Here is an 18,515-nt window from a genome sequence, read left to right as displayed (position 1 = left end):
TGCAACTTTTATCGATTTAAATTAAAAACGCATTGCTGCAAATTGTAAAAATTATCTGTGCGTCTGTCTTTGTGACTCTGCTCATCATGTGACTGCGCATTTGTATGGAAGGGTGTGCGTGTGTGTGTGTGTCAGGAAACGCCAACACATTAAGTTGGTAGGCCATTCGACATGGCCTGGCGGCTGTCGGTGGCCATTGCCGCCATGTCCATGCCCATGTCATTGGCCGGAGCATTGCGGAAAATCGCATTTTCTCATTTGGCTTCTGTCATGCAAAAATATCAAAAGCGCGTTGCGAAAATCTCGTTTATTTTCACACGCATTTCTGACATTCTCCGTAGCACAGCAGACACTTCCTCATTGCCCCGCAACACATGCACACACACACACACGCACACACGCTCACACACACAGATATGCCTCGCGCCCAATGAGCTCAATTCCCGAGACAGAACCCAAACTTCAGCCGCGCTCGAAATCTGACCTGAACATTCTTAAATGGTTTACGAAATTGGCTTAAAGCTTATGCAAAATTCTTGTAATGTTCATGTAAAGTATCAGAAATTGTTTTCTTCTTTCCGTTGCGCACAAACATATCAAATGACGATCAAAGGAAAAAGTGAGAAAAATGTTAAAGGATCTTATCAGATGAATTGGCTCAGAATTATAAGCAGATTTGAGACCTGAATTAAGCTGTTAATAATTTACTCAATATAGACAAAATATAGAAACAAAAGATGGAATTTTACTTTATATAGAGAGTGGTCTAACGTCGCAAGCTAGTGTAAGGCAGAAAAATGAAAGAAATTATATGGTCTGAGTGATGGGCGTGTTTGCTTTCTTAAAGAGAGAGAGATTTCTTATCCAAATTATATTTATTATATATTCTCAAGAAGTAATTACTAACTATAGACAACGTAATCTACCAACATGATCATAAGCAGCATTAAGATCCAAACATGATGTGTTCATAAAAATAGTAGTGCGTCTGAGCAAAAAGTTAAACAGCTAAATTTAGTGATAAAAACAATATTTTGAGAACAATTTAAAATGAATATTAAGATTAACATATTTTGTTATTAATTTAGATGTTTTTTATTGTTGTCAGTTTATGTTTGGTGTGGTGCAGCACTATTATTTTAATGAACACAACTGAAAATACAATATAAAATGTTTAAGTTTTCAAGTGTTACTCAATGAATTCTAAAGTTCTTAAAATTTCTTTCATCAAGCATTTCAAATACATTGAAATTGTACCCATAAATATATATATATTAACGAATCTCTCTGGGTGCATAATGTATATGTATATCATAATTTGGAATGTGTATCTGCATATGGTTAATGCTTTGGTTAAGCAGTTAATGTCCTGTGTCTTAATGAGCAGCCGTTGCAATGCCAGCCAATGCAAAATATTGAATATGCGCGCACTCATACACGCTCGCACACAATTAATAAGAATTACAAGTTATATGGCCGAGCACACACACAGAAAGAGACATGGACACACACATATGCGGACAAGCGCCATGCAACGGGTTGCATGCTGCAAGCTCTGCGTGGGCAGCCACCAACAGCAGCCGCACAAGTGCTAATGACTTAATAAATCATCGCATGCGACAAAGAAATATATGATGGTCCCTGTGCGTTGGTCCTGGCTGCTGCTGTTGCCGCTGTTGGCGCTGCCTGCATGCTGCTAGTTGCTGGTGATGCTGGCGACCGCAGCCAGGAAGAGCGGCCAAAATGCATAATTCAATGAAAATCCGCAAATTCCTTTAATCCTCAATATTCATTAAAATATGCCTGCTGGCAGCGCTGAGCGCTGTGATTCGTTCTGCTGCAGCATCCACCGATGTCGATGCTGCTGTCGCTGCTGCTGCAGCCTTTTGCGTAGTTTCAATTAAGAGAATTTAAAAAAATCATCATTGCACACTTACGCCCACGCTGGCCCCCTTTGATTCGAGAACGTGAAGTTTATTAAGCGGCAAAGGCTTCACTGCGATCGTGTGCTGCTGTCGGAGGTGGTGGTGGTGCTGTAGCTGCTGCAGCCATTGCTGCTGCTGGTGATGGTGGTCATGTATACAGGTCATTACATCTTTATGTGCTTAAGCACATAATGTGCACATACTTTTGCATATAGAAAGCGATGCAATGTTGCCTATATACAAGTCTATATACCTTTGTATACGTGTATATGTGTATGTGTGTGTGTTGATATATATGGCATAAAGCGGCCAGCTTAATCATCAACTTAAATGTGTTGTGCGGCAAAGGATTTAATACATATGAGTATCCCTATCAAACTGCTCTTAATGCTGTTGCCGTCGCTACTGCTGCTACTGCTGCTGCTGCTACTTGCTGCGGTCATTTGCACGTTACAAAAATTAATTCGATTTGCTGCCTCGGCGGTCGCTTTAATCGCTTACCATGCGGCGCGTTTAATGAAAGGACACAGAAGCCAACGTAACTAGTAGACAGTACGTCCGGCTGCCAGTTGGGCAAATGGGCAAATGGGCAATGGGTACAAAATGCAATTAAAAATGTAAAACGTGAGCAAAATGCATAATGAGCTCTCCAGCAACACTTCATTAACGCATTTTCTTTGCATGCCAAATACCCGGCCAGTCAGCCGGATTCAGGATTATCAGTAAAAATCAGCAAAAACAAAAATAAAACCAAATGGAAAAACATAACAAATTGCGAGCGCATTTCCTCTCAAATAACCGCGAACGGATCAGCTGCCCAACGCGTCACGCCCACTGGCGTCGCCCAAATGTTAACATGCTGTTTCAAAAATTGCCAAACTGGCCAAACCAAAAAAAAGTAACCAAATGTCAAATAATAAGTGCATTGCCACAGTGTTGATCATGTGAATACTCTTACAAGGCGCAAATGTTGAGAGAGGCAGAGAGAGAGAGGGGCAGACACAGAGACAGAAAATGAGACCGATATAGAGACAGCTACATAGAGAGAGAAGTGGGTAGCAATTACAGAAGAAGTTTTCCAAATTATGCTTTAGTAAGTTGGATCTATAATGAAGAGCTTTACCAAGCAAGTTTCAGACAGACAAAGTTATTCTTATTTGACAATTAATAAACAACTCTTAGCTTAATATAATATTATATATTATATAATATAATATATAATAAATATATAAAATATAATAATATAATATAATATAATTTAATAATATACATATGGTATATATTATAGAAGCACTTACTTAATTATATTATTTAAATAGCAATTGGCACAAGTTCACTGAACCTAGTGCTCAAATATACTTCATTCAGTAACTGATATAATAATTTACAATATTTGTAGTTAAATTTACAATATTTGTACTAAATGAAATTTAAGATAGAAAAAAAAAACAATTATTATGGCAGTACTCAACTCAAGTATGAAAATATATTTTTTTTAAACGAATACAACTACAAAGACAAAGACATTCAAGAGGTATCACGAGTTCTTCTTCTTCTTTTAGTCAAGCACTTTAAAGTTCTAAGCAAGTTAGCAATTAGTTTAGTAATTAGTAATTGATTGTCTATAATCAGCTTAAGCTGATTAAATGCTCAAGAGTTAAAAACAGGCAATAAATGTATAGGAAATATAGTTAGATTTTCATCATGAGATTGTAGCTTATAGATTCCAGTTTATGGCCTCTAAAATTTAGATTGTAGACTGTGAAAAATCTGAAGATTTTCGATTTTAAATGTCAGCGCAACTTCAGCTGAAGCTGTATTCATTCGACTTGGCTGGCGACTCCCTGGGCGCAGTGTATCAGAAGGCAGCTGGGGGAGCACTACTTGACCAGCGTCATAAATTTACATGCCAAACAAAGAGGCCGACAAAAAGAGAACAAATTTAACAGAAAAGAAAAAAAATTAAGCCAAAAAACAAGTGGAACAACAAGTAACAGCTTCTGTTCTGTGGGCCGCCAGTGATGATGGCTTTGTTGTTCTTGTTGTTGTTGTCAGCGCTGGAAGGCAGCGCCGTTCGTGGCCTCAATGTTGGCCTCAAAATGCAAAACCTTAAAAAGGAACAACAAGAAGGCTTCGACTCCGACTCCGACTCCGACTCCGGCACTGGCTCAGGCGCTGGCTCTGGCTCTGGTTCTGGTTCTGGCCACCCCAAATTGGTGGCCAAAAGTGCTGCGAGTGCGAGCGCGAGCCATGGACGTGGGCCTTCCTTGTAAGCGAGCATTGTCAACAAGTTTGACTGCAATGAACACGTTGAATGTTGCAAACAACGCGACCTGATGGCAGCTGGAGTACGGCGTGCGTAATGTTGGCGATGGCGACGGCGATGCCGGTGGTGGTGGTGGTGGTGACGGTGTCGGTGGTGCACGAGCACGAGCTGTTGTTGCTGGTGGCGTGGTGTCTGGTCTGGTGTGCGTTTGCCTGCGACTCCTGCATGAGCTTGCATTTTTTATGGATTGCATTGCGTTTTCTTTTGCCTACTTTTTTATTAATACTGTTTCCTGTTTCGCTGTTGTTGCTGCTCTTGTTGTTGCTTTGTTTCTTCTTTTATTGATTTTTTGTGTTCATTTTGCTGCGCTTTTCGCACATTACGCATACGCGGCGTGTGCAACGGAAACCAGGCGACTGACCAAACGTGTCCTTCTTGCCGCCGGCCTATGTCCGCCAGTTGCCAGTTGCCCGTTGCCATTCGCCGTTCGCTATTCGCCATTCGCCACTCGCTTGCCGCCTGCTTTCTGCGTTCTGCGTTCTGCCTTCTGGCTTGTTTGCAGAGCTCTGCGTTTGTACAGCTGTCAGCCCCTCGTTTGCTCTCACACCTTCATCCCGGTTGTTGTCCGGTTGCCACTTTTGTTGTTGCCATTGTTGCCGCTGCCGCCGCTGATGAGGCAGGCCAAGCGCAACAACAGGAACTGGAACATTCGCAGCAGCAGCAACAACAACGCCTGCTTCGTTTATTGTTATAGCAATGCTGGACACGCGTGTTGTCAGAGTGTTTATTATGCCGCAACCCGTGGATTGCGGGCCGGACGGATGGCCGACTGGACGCCAGGACTGTGCATTGTCCGCTGCAGAAGACTGCAATGCACTTTTTCCCTCTTTTTTTTTTTTTTGCCTCGTTTTTTGTCCCCTCTTTTTTATTTTGTCCGGTTTTTGAGCTCCGCCGATGACGATGGCGTTGGCCAACCGCTACACAACTCACCTGGCTATCGCTGGACCCCGGCTGCTGCTCCAGGCGAATGGCCAGCCTCTCGCATACCCTACAACTTGCAACAGGCCAGTGCAACTGCAACGCAAGAGTTGGCGGCGTCACTCAGCCGCCGCGAGACTAGCGACAGATTTTAAATAGTTCACAATTAATTAAAAAACTTGAAGTCTTGAAAGAGTCTTTTATGATTAGACATTTGATGCTGCTACAGGGTATCTGTAGGTGTTGCACTTCTCACTTTAATGCATTCAGCAGTTGCCTTTTGTTTGCCCTTTTGTTGGTGGCAACCACATATTTGGTTGCTGATTTTTGGTTTCGTAATTTTTTATACCCACAACGCAACTTTGTCGCTGTTGTTGCATTTGATTGGCGTTGTATATATATATATATATGGGTGTGTGAGTGAGTGAGTGTGCGTGTGTTTGGCGGTTTCCCCATTACTGTTTTTTCAGTGTTTTTCTACAAATTATAAACGTGTTCAGCACATAACGCTTTTGCCCTTGTCCTTGGTGACGCAGTGAAATTGCACTGCGAATTGGCAATTTGTGATGCGTTTTATCGCTCGGTTAACACTACAATTTGTTTATAGCTTACGCATAGTGAAATAAATAGTATTATTAATATATAATTAGCTGAGTCGTTTTATCATCGAAAAGGTTCAAGGCTACAAGTCTTAAGCAGAAGCCGACGGTCCAGCGGCAAATAGACTTCTGCTTGAGACTTGAGCTTCATAAGTATAAAAGATTATATATTTAATTTAATATATTAATATTGCAAGTATTTTTAGATTGATCTGGTAAATGTGGCACAAGAGTATGTATAAATTCAAAAATGGCTTTCACAATAGGTTTATTTTGTAAACTTATAGTGTAAACGTGTAGTACCACTAGTACCACTAGTATTTATTATATAAAGTTTAAGTTTAAGCTAAAGCTAGATTAACTGCGAAAAAGGTAAAAAAAAAATAATACAAAAATTAATTAGAAAAGGCAAAATAAAAAAAAAAAAAAATAAAAAGCTAAAATTAAATGAAATGAAATCTTAAATAAAAAATTAAAAAATAAATCAATTAAAAATTAAAATAAAATTTATTTAATTTTTTTATAATTAAATTAATTATATTATTAACTTTAAATAAAAATAAAACGTTTAAATAATTAAGTAGAAACTCACTAAAATATTAAGTAAGCAAATAAAATTAAATATTAACACAATAAATAATTTAATAAAATAATAATTAAAAAGAAAAGAAACTAAAAAGAAACGAAATTTAAAAGTTACATTATTGGCATTGAGCTGCATTAATCTAATCTATTAATATGAAAGCTCAATCATGTTGCAATACTTAACTGTCATTTAGTAGCCGTTGTAGGATGTGTTGGGCTGTTAGTTGTATATAAGAAAATGCAACAAGAAGTAATAAAAGCATTGTAATTACAGAAATAATAATATGTCTACAAGTGGAGATCTCTTTCCTCTTTCTTTCTGTGTATTTTCTATATCAAAATTTAAATATATAATTCTGGCAGATCTAACCCGTACAACTCTCGCTTTCTCGCAAGTGATTGTCAGGTGAACAGCTCTATAAGATTTGTATATTTGCGTCTTCAAGCGAGTACAGCCGGCATTAGAGCTATTGAAAACGACGGAAGTTTGTTGAAATGGCAAAGGCATGGATGTGATCTTGTGTAATTAAGGCTGTAGGCAAATTCTAATACTGATAAGAACAAGTTATGGGCTTGACTTACCAAATAATTGAACTAATTCATAACGTGCTGCAAGTGGACTGTGCTTGGTTTCAATAAAAATATGCAAGTGAATAACGTTTGATATTTTCTTTTTATTGAGGAGAGTTTATTACGAGCTTCTCTTCATTGAGGTTAATAGAAATATTTGCAATTCACAGAGTTCTTGAACTAATTTATGAGTCAAGAAAAAAGTCTAATCATCTGACTGCGATGCTTAGCAACAGCCATCAAATATCTTTCTATTCCAACTGGAATTTCTAGTTATTCATTTAATTTATATTTTCTGCTGCTGCAAGCAAACTATGAAACTCATTTTTGTAAGTTTTCAAAAAATTTTAATTGGTGCAAGTCTCTAAACTATTGAAATGTAAAATTGTTATTTTCAAGCCACATTTTACAAGGGAAAAATCATATTTTTGCATTTCATTGCGAAGGTGCAAAGTGAAATTGAATGTGTGGCGTTGTGTGGAGGCATGTTGTGTGCCAAAAATCGACAAAATATTTACAACAAGTGTAGAAAATAGAAACAACAGCAACAAAATCAAAGCCAAAAGGCTTTTTAGGTCTACCAATATTATTCCACACAACTTCAAACCCACAAAACGTTGGTTAGTTTTTGGTAATAACTTCAAATCTGCACTTGCCACTTTGTTGCTGCAACAGCAACAGGAACAGCAACAACAACAACAGCAGCAAGCGGAGCGAGGGAAACCCAAAAACCGAAATGCAGTTGGCAAAAAGTGCATGCACCCACACACACACACACACACACACACACACACCGAGCTGCCATTTGGATAGGCTTAAAATAGAAATGGCATCGAATTTGCGTGTCGACATTTTCTATACACATTTTTTGCTGTATTTTGAAATGCATGTCAGTGTGTGTGTGTGTGTGCGTGTGTCTGTGTGGGTGTAAAAATAATTTAACTAAAAATTGCACACAAAAATGTTGGCACCGGTTTGGCTCGGCCAGTGCCACTGGCACTGCACCGCACAATCCACACAGCTCGGCCCGCCCGACCTGCAGGTAATGGACGGCGAGGCGTCGCGCGGGTGTTCACTTTTATTGTTAGGCAGTCTGCTGGGCAGCTCTCTGGGGCACACACACATACCGCAAAATGCTGTGGGAGGCATTTGCGCCATAGCTGGGGCCGCCTGGCTTCGGGCAAGGGGCGGCGGCAACTGCGTGATTTGCAAATACGAAGCAAAATGCAGCACAAAACATACGCAAAATAATAAAATCAGTGCCGCAAAAATATAAAACCAGTCAAAAGCAGCAGCGGCAGCAACAACAAAAACCATTCACAAATTATAAAAAAAAAGAAAAAATAAACAGAAACCAACACCAAACTGACCGCACACACACACACGCACAGCACTTTGGGCTGCGTGCATGCAAACCTACAATGGATTTGCCGGCGACGGGGGCGGAGTCCAAACGGACGCCAACAATTGAGTCGAGTGCAAAATGGCAAATTGAGAGCCCGAGTGGAATGTGCTCCACGAAGCTTGCAACCCTTGGCTAGAGTGAAATGCTTGCGCCATGTATTTATGTAGTATATGTGCGTGTGTGTGTGTGTGAGTGGGAGTTTCGGTTGGAGCTGGCGGGGAATGCGTAATTTGCTAATTGAGACACGTTGAGCCGAGCTGCATGAGTCGAGTCGAGTGGCAAGGCAATTTGAGTGAGTTTTCAGCAAATTAAAAAGCAGCCAACTCACATGTGTGGATCACACACAACCACACACACACACACACACAAAGTCTAAAAAAAAAAATTGAATGTAGCGTCTTAACGCTCAGCATCAAAGGCGGCAACGACTCAAGCAGACTATTGCTCAAAGACAAATGTAAACGATGCTTCCTTCGCACACACACACGCAGCTGTAGCATGTGGCATGTGGCATGTTTTTAATTTATAGCGAGATCCAATGAAATTTCGGTTATTCAAACGCCGCAAAACTTATGCTTTGAGTGTGTTCTGCACACAGCATAGAGAAGCTATGCGAGGCAAGACGGGGCACGAGGCACCAGCCACGAGCCTAACGCAGTGACTCAATTGGCAACAATAATAGCACACACATGTGGCCGAACACTTACAACACACCAACACACACACACACACACACACAAATATACTAACTGTAACTCAGTTTTGAACATGCGCGACGCGTTTGCAGTTGCGGTGGCGCCCAACAACGTCGTCACCATAAATAAAATCAAAGAAAATAATAATAAAAACGCACAATAAAATTACTAAAAATAAAAATAAGTAAACAAATGCATGTGTGATGTGAGGTTAAAAAACAAACTAAAACAATTTTCAACTACTCCAAAAGTGAACAAATCTTTGTGAAAGTAAATCATTCCGACGATCTCTTATCAAATGTGACTTTAACTGTAGCTTGATTAATATTTGCTGGAAACTGATGAAAATAAATCAAATTTGAAACTAAAAAAAAATAGGATATTTGCCGTGAGAGCAAGAGTTAAATAGAGGCATAATTCTTGGAGCTAATGAAGTTATTTACTTGATAACATTTATAGATCAATTTGAAGAGCAACTCAACAGCGAGTGATCTGGCTATAAAATTGTGACTGAAATATCGCTGAGTTCAGTATTTAGATAAGCTCAAGTCCATCTATGACTTGCTCTCAGTCAATCTTTCTTCAGTGTTATTCATAGCACTTCATTCGACGGGTCTATTTTGCACAGTTCAAGTCTCATTTCAATATCAACGAAATGCCCAGTGTTTATTTGCAAAGCAGTCCGTCTGGCTGCCACTCAAAACAAAAACAAAAACTGCTTTAAAAAGTGAAATAGTAAATGTAGTAAAATACAATAAATAATATATTATAGAAAAAGTAAACATTAATATGAAAGTTTCACACCTAAATAAAAATATTGCGTGGAAATAAAGGGAAAAAACGTTGATTGAAAGTTCAAATAGCTAGAGTGTAAATAAACATAAATAAATATGTACAAAAAATGCAAATTGTATGCATATATATATATATTTAAATATAAAACAAGAGAAATACACCGCAGTTAATATACTCTTCCAGGCAGAAAAGTGCATTAGAAATGTTATCGATCGATTGCTGACTTGAGTTAGATTTAGCTGCTTTATGCTATTGATATGTTGGAATTAAAGGATAACAAATGCTGAGTATATATATACTATATATATAGTTGATATTGATAAGTTAACGTATTTATTAAAATTATGACTAAAAGGCAAACTTGAACAGACTTTTCATGCCCGAGCAATGGCTGCTGAATGATGGATATCATTGCTGAAGTGTCGCTGATGTGTTCCTAGTTAGTTCACATATAGCCATGACAGTATGATAATACCCTTTAACAAGGGCATAAATAATTGTGGAAATGCAAAAAACACATAAATTTGATCCGATGTGTCGCTTTTACAAGAGCATTTTTGTTGCATTACGTTTTTTCCCCCTTCAGTTTTGTTGCTGTTTGTTTTGTATGCATTTGTGGCATTTGAGTTGTTGTTATTGATATTGAATGGAATTTAATTGCCATAAACAAACGTGGCTTCCAGCTACGGCTCGAGGCTCGCCCGTGCGTGAATGTACATGAATCATGCGCATCTCTCATAATTTTGCCTTGTTGGCCCCATTGTGTGTATTTATAAAGACATAAAAAGCGAAAGGCGCAAGATAAACGCCATAAAATCAAAATATGATGCATTTCAAAGGCGGCCCGCTGGCTGCACGGCAGCATTTGCCATGTTTGAGCATCCGGGTGGTCCGGCGGCTCCGCGAGCCTCGTTGAGCCGCCAAACGGTTGGCAGATGCCAACATAAATACCATTCTTTTTATTCCCTTTTCTTACATATATATTATGGTTTAAGTTGTGCATGGAGCACAGTGTGTGACTGCGTTTGACAATACGTCACAGCAAGCACTGGGCGGACAGGTCATCTTCCTGCAGCTCCATCTCCCCCCACTCCCCTCCCAGCAGCATTAACCCCAACATTGCATTTCGTTTGCAGACCCAACCCCAATGCCAATCTCAACGGCTTTGGTCTGCGGCAGCACTGGGCGGCGGTGCTGGGTGAATTGGTGCTTGTCAAATGCTTCACATTTCAGGTGGACGCCCAGGTCGAGCAATCAACAGCAATTTGGTAAAGCCCAGACGCTGCCCACACCACCTGGCTAGTCCAGGGCGTGCACAGGATTGGCGGGGACATCCGTGTCAAAACAATGTACGCACTAGAAGTCATTTAATTTGTTAAACTCGGTGATTTGGACAAACTCGCCAAGTGTGTGTGTGTGTGTGTGTGTGTGTGTGTGTGTGTGTGTGTGTGTGTGTGTGTTCTAGATGACATTTAAATTGGGGCGATGCCCAGGGGCAACCAAGGAAGGTATCAAGCTAAAGTGAACAATGGAAGGGTTGGAGCATTGCATCTAACAATGGTGACAACATGCATTGATAATGTTTACACTAGCCAACATGAATGTGTTGCTTCCTAGAGCAATTTCTCAACAGCAGACCTCCAACTTGAGCAACAGCTAAATACAATTAAGCAGAGCTTCGTTTCTTCTAGAGGTAAAGTTGGCTTAACTGAGATGTTGCAGTTGCAAAGACGTCGATTCGGTTTCCTCTCACTGCGACTGAGCACCACATATTGAGCAGTAAAATTTAGTGATAAATAGAATTAACAGAATAATAATTTGAAACGATGATTAAGATTTACATATTTCTTATTAAGTTTGTTTGCTGCAAGCTTGGGAACAGGTGCAGGACAAATAAACAAAATTTAATTGTTCATAAAAATAGTAGTGCTTAAGTCCATCAATCAGAAAAATGAAAAAAAAAAATGTTGAAAATATTAGTGACTACTGAAAAAGACAACGAAATCATTTGAAATTAGTTTAACTAATATAAAAATACTAAACTAATATGAATAATATATTCTTCGATTTAATACTTCGCACCTGCGTGGCATGGAGTGGACAAGCTCCTGGTACCTAGTCAAAGACATTCAGTGGCTTGCCTGCTGAACAACTTGCCACAGCTCTGCTTTACAGTTGTCTCGGCTCTAAAGACTCGTGAATAAAGACTCTTAGTGTCCCCTGGAAGTCCTCAGATTAAGCTGTGTGTGGCTGGAGAGAAGATATCATAAAACAAGACTTGAATTGTTTTCATGCAAACAAAAAATTGAGATCAGCTTGTGTTATAGAAGACTGAGCTATTGTAGCAGATCAAGAATATATATTTTTTCATTTCAAACTGAGTTTCTATTTTCTATGAGAATATGTTCTATAAGTTAAAATTTAGTCAACATATATAAGGATATATTTTATTCAAGTGATATACAAATTGGATATCAAAAGCGCAGTTGTCCAGTGTTAGCTAAAGGCGCCAACAATCTGTATGAAGCAGACATAAAAAGGGCGTGGGCGTGGGCAAGGCTGGTGGCATCGGGGGTTGCATGCGTCTGCGGTATGGCCATAGCCCCTTGCCAGCAGTGTTATCAGTGGTGTGGTCGTTGCAGTTGAAGCTGCATGCATTGCATCATTTATGCCTTTCAACAGTCTAAAGACCCAGGGCGGGCAAATCAAGTGCTGTTCTACCTTGTCGTCGGGCGGCAGGCGACCCAAGCCCGGAAATGCAAATTATGTTATGTGTCAAGTAACCGGAAAATTCATTTTAATTGCCGTAGAAATGCAATATTGCGTTCACACAGACTGAGAGGCGGGGTTGAATGAGTGGAGGCGTGGCATTGCACACTTCACTGCCGAATGGGTTGAGTTGGCAGCGTCAGTTGCTTGAGGTGCTAATAAACTGCTAATGGGCGTGGCTGGCACCCCACCGCCTACCTTTCGACAAACAGTTTCCCTTTTGGCTTTGACCCAAACGTCGCACACTGGGCATTGGCCTTGGCTTTGCTTTTAATCGCTTAAAATGCGTTAGAAAAACAGTGCTTGGGGTTACTCTGTGGGGGCGGGCCTACGGTATTGGGTGCAAGTGGGCTGTGGCTGGCTGTGGCTCAGCCACATGCATGCACACCGCAAACGAGCCACTCAACGAGTATTTCAAAATAACAGACAGCCGCAGGCTGGCTGACCATCAAAACCAAATGAAACCAAACCAAACCAAACCAAACCAAGGCCGACTTCATCAACAGCAACAACAACAACCAACGACAACGACAACAGCAACAAAATCATCAACAAGTTTTGCTGTAAACTGCAATTGCAACAGGAGCTGCAGCAGCAGCTGCTCAAAATGCAATTTTTCACTTTACTCAGAGGCCTGTGTAAAATCCAATCAAGCCTCAAAAATGTTAAACGTCTCCTACAGCAGCTCTGCTGCTGCTGCTGCTGCAACTGCAACTGCCTGCTGCTCTCATAGCTGCTTTGTCCTGTGGCAGGCAAGGAGGCGGCTTAAAAGCAAAAGCCAAAGCAAGCTGCGGGCAGGCCCAAACAAACAAGAACTCCATCTGTAACTCAAACTTGAGCTCACATGCTTGGCCACAGCAACGGACAGCTATCCGAACTTATAACGCCCCAATTAAGGCTTAAAAATCGCACTCACAACAACTGCAACGCACTCCAAACACGCTCTCTTCGTCAACTTCGTGTGGATCGTTCCGAGTTGACTATTCAAATGCCATTCGGTTATTCACAAGACTTAGTTATGAATGACTTAATTATACTATGAAATCTATGGAATTTTATTACATCTATGGAACTTCATTTCAATTATATATTACGTTTTATTGAAAACGTATTTCAAGCAGCTTTTAATGCCGACTTGATGACGTTGAATTAGCAGTTAGTTGTATCTATATGATTCTAACCAGCACACAACTATGTATATATATACATATCAGCCTATCTATTGGCTATCACTAACAATTTGTATAAATATACAGACCAGACTGTAGAGCCTCGAGGTGCTGCTCCAGCACATTCACATCAAGTCTGCTTGAATCGCTCAGTTTTTCTAGAAGGCGCTTCATAGATCATTTTAAATATATAAAGCAATTCATGTGTAAACTAAGCAACTTAAGAAGATCTTTTGAAAGTAACATAGTCCAAGTCAGATGCCATAGGCATAGCCTGAAACGACTGCCATACAGCAAAGTTATTCATGGGAATATATTTCAGATGGTTTTAAGAATCAAATTAAAAATTAAAATATTGTATATTTATATTTGATAAAGAAAATATATTTAAATTATAAAATACATATTATAAATATAAATAAAAACTAAACCCAGCTAAGTTAGAATTCAAAGACATTTTTCTACATAAATTTCTTACAAATTTCTTATTGCATTCATTTGGCCTGCTTTAAGCATTCTTGAGCGAAAGCGAAATCAAATCTCTTTGCTTTGCGCTTTCAAATGCAGTTTTCTACTTTGGCTACAAATTGCTTCTGCTACATGCAGCTCTTTAAAGAATACGCCTTGTGCACATAAAGCATAGGATCATTAGGCCTAATGTTGGCTTGGGACAGGAGGAGGCGCCTGAGCTTCAGTCAGCTAGTCAGTTGGCAGTCGGCAGTCGAGAGTCGAGAGTCGGGAGTCGGGAGTCGGCAGTCAGGGATGATACCGCCGGACACCTCGGTCAGATAATTCAATGGACACAAAATGTCGTCACATTGTCGCCTCGAGGGCAACAGCAGATTGTGTGCAGCAGTGGCTGCAATCCGTTGTTATGTCCTGTGATGGCATCTCGTTTGGCATCGTTTTGTTTCTTCGTCGTTTATCAAATGGCCAACGGGGCCGCCGTTGGGCGACGCGTCGGCTAAGTGACAAGCAAAACCGCGAATTGACCAGAGAAAGTCCAACTCCAGTTGCTGCAGTTGCTTTTTGGTGCTCCACACGCACAGACATGACACCAAGGGAAGCAAGGACACGCACACACACAGACAGACAGAGGACAGGGCAAAGGATACGTATGCATGCACATGCAGCTAGGTCGTGTGCCTCTGCACGTTGTTAATGGAGGCTACACTGGGCACACGAGCCAACAGCCAGAGCCAAGGGAGCAAGGACAAGGCTGAGCAGGAGCAGGAGCAGGAGCAGGCGCAGGAGACGCAAAAGATGCGTGCATTCAGCTTGTGTGGTGCCTGCCCCGTCTCTGGTGTGGCTGGCCTGGTTGTTGGCGCCTGGTGCCAGGGAGCATTGTTTTGGCCCAAAGTTGACCAAAAACTTGGGATTGTTGGATGCTCGTTTTTGGTTTTCTGGCCGTTAAAGTGGGATGGCAGCCGGAAGGATTGCATTGCATTGCAATGCACTGCACTGCACTGCACTGCACTGCATCGTTCTCAAATGCAGCAAGTCCTTCATTGCTGCATTTTGGTCGACTGCGGCGACCGGCAACCGGTCGTAGAGCAGCGGCAGGAGTGTGCCGTGACTCAGAGGCGTCTGTATCAATTTATGGTTGAATTTGGTCTCTTCTCTTTGGCTGTTGATTTTTGCTTAGTCCTTGTTTGTGCTAACACTCTGTGTGTACGTGTGTGCCTGTGTGTGCCTGTGTGTGTGCGTTTGTGTGAGTTTCGGTGTGCGTGCTGAAGTCTAGGAAATGTTCTCGGCATGCCGGAAATAAGTTTGCTGCCCGCAAAGTTAGTTGATTTAGGCATTAAAGCGAATCTATTGCACCAGCCTTCAGCCAGCCAGCAACGTCCTGCAACGTCCTTCGTCCGGCAAAGCTCTGCAGGCACTTGTGCATTTATAAACAATGTATGGCTTAATTTGCTGTTAGTTAGTAGCAAATGTTGTTAATTTAGAGGCCAAGCCCGGAGCAGACAATATTAACAGATGCTCCAACATGAGTGCCATTTGAGATCATTTCACTTACCACATCTAGCAGCTGCCATATAAAGCGAAATACCTTTAGGCCAGCTATTAAAAGATATTCAATTTGCCTCTAGCTCAAGGGCAATGAAATCATTTATTGACAATAGTTGAACGGCTAAACATAGATCTGTAAACTTTAAGCGATACATCGCTTCAAGATGGCTCAGTTGGTTACATTACTCAGCAGTTGGATATTATGAAATATTTAAATAAAATGCTAGAGCTTTACACATCCAATCAGCTCCTATAGTATCTCAGATTGTTTAAAGAACTTATTGGTTTCATTTAAAGAAAACATATTATATGAAAATAACTATTTTTAAAATCAGTTATTGCACAAGTGCCATAAATTCTCTTTGTAAACACGGAACTAAAGACAGGCTTTGATTCCACTTAACTGACTTGATGGCTAGACGAGCATCTATATGGCTTATCATTAACTGCCTCATATACTAAGTTATTTAATATATATTAAATATTTTTATTATATTATTATATTATTATATTATTATATTATTATATTATTATATTAATATTTTCTTATATTATTATATATTTATTATTAAATTAAGCATTAAGCTAAGCCCATGAACTATAACCAAACCAAACATATTTTTTAAATTTTTAGTAGTTTTCTTTTATTTAAATTTTAACTTTTATAATTTTAATTTTATAATTTTTTGTTAGGATATTTGTGAGTTAAATCAGAGTCTTAGCGCTAGGACTTATGACTTGAAGCTCATTTATGGCTTGCTCGCTACAACTATTTGATAGATAATGAAGTCCAACAGATCGACTGTCAAGTTACAACGTCTGCAGTAAACTAATATGAAACGAAATGTCATTTTTCCTATAATATTTAATCTGCAACTTGCGGCTTCTGCGCTCACGAAACCAACAAAAAAGTAGACAGCGCTCTTAGAGCTGCACTTCTAAATGCTCTCTAATGATTATGGCTATATTAAAGATTGAACTGACTTAACAACATTAATACATTATTCCAATTAAGCTGCACTTCTAGCATTTGTCTAACAAGATCTTTAAAGCTTAGTTGTGAAGTGCCTCTGTCAAGCTCTCAAGCTGTAAGATCTCTTAGAGTTTGGGCATTTCTGGGATAAATATGTATTTTGGCAGCAAAATGTTGAACTAAACTTAATTGATTTAGCTTCATAGTTAAACTGACTGCTGCCTGCTCTTCTTAAAGCGACATTTTCCTTTCATTGGTGGCAATAAGGCAAGCTCATTGTATGGCAAATTTCAAATCTTGTTGAGCAATCACTAAAATATGTTTCATTTGAGGTATTTGAATTGTTTTGAATTCTTTAGAATTCATAATTAGGCAACCAAGAGCATGAAATTACGCCCTCTCCGCGCTCTCTTTCTCACTTTGTCTTTAATGTCAACACACACATAGATAGCCGAGGCCACACACGCATATATGAAATACCACAAACGGGAAATAAAAACCCAAAGTCCAATTAAAATTTAACTACATCAAAGTAGCAGCAGCCGCTGCTTTAGATGAGCTGCTTTAGATGAGACATAGCCGACACCTACAAACACACACACGCACACACATTACATACATATATACATACATGTACATGGGTATATGTGTGTGTGTATAGCTATAATATTAAACAAGTTTAGTATTTTGGGTTCGAGTGCGGATTGGGTTCCTGTGCTCTATGGGAGCACAACAGCTGCTGGACACCAATGTGGACATGCCAACTATGAGCAAAAAAGAAAAAAAAGATCACACACACGCACTTACACAATGACCAATGACCTCACACACAGAGAGATACAGAGAGAGTGAGAGATAGGGCGGCTCAAACTCTCACAATATCCATGGCATGTTGAAAATTGCGCAGCTTTACGGCAAATGCCGCAAATTGAAACAATTTACATGTTGTACATGTGTGTGGGGCCATCAAAGGGTTAAGCTTGCGTGTAAACCGTCGATTCGTGCAGCTGTGTGTGTGTGTGTGTGTGCTTTCCCGCATCTCTCTCCCTCTCACTCGGCGTGTGTTTGCCCGCTATTGATACCAATGCACGATTGAGCAGCGCCGCCGTCGTTTTCTAACAAAACCATGAATTTTGATTTAGCCCCAAGCCAGCTAGCGGCTTCCGACCAAAAGAATAACGTTGCTACAAAAAAATCAGTCAGTCGCATAAAAAAATAGAAGAGCAACTACAACAACAACAGCAACAAGGTGGCAAGCCGCGCGTTGCCCGTTCCAACTGACGTCGAGGCGACAGCAAGCCCGGATTATGGCGCGCTTTTCGCTCACAGTTTCAGCTGCTCACATTTTTTTATTTTTTTCTTTTCTGTGCTATCCACAATTTAATAAAGTGCGGCTTGACCAACTGCTGTGATACGCTGCACCAGCAAAAGAACTTATTCCACTGCAATTGTTCACAAAACAGAATATAATGACGATATCATAATGATGACGATCAGAGCCGCGCTGGGCTAGGCAAACGTAGCTGTTGCAAAGTCTCGTGAGCCGTCTTCACGGAGATGCCAGAACGGAAATGCCTGTTTCTTTGGTGGCCAGTGGCTCGGTCATTAAACACCCCGCAAGGCCAGACTCATCTGTGTGCTGTATCCCATGTCCATATGGCTTGGTAATAACCTTTATAAAGTAAATTTACAATAAAAGGCAAATGGTGAATGAGGAATGGCGCATGGCGCATGTCGGCTGGGAGCGGGCCAAATGGAGGCTGTCGTTTGGCG

Source organism: Drosophila hydei, unplaced genomic scaffold (assembly GCF_003285905.1).
Source record: "Drosophila hydei strain 15085-1641.00,03,60 unplaced genomic scaffold, DhydRS2 tig00000211-arrow-pilon, whole genome shotgun sequence".
NCBI lineage: Eukaryota > Metazoa > Arthropoda > Insecta > Diptera > Drosophilidae > Drosophila > Drosophila hydei.
This window is presented reverse-complemented; position numbering follows the sequence as displayed.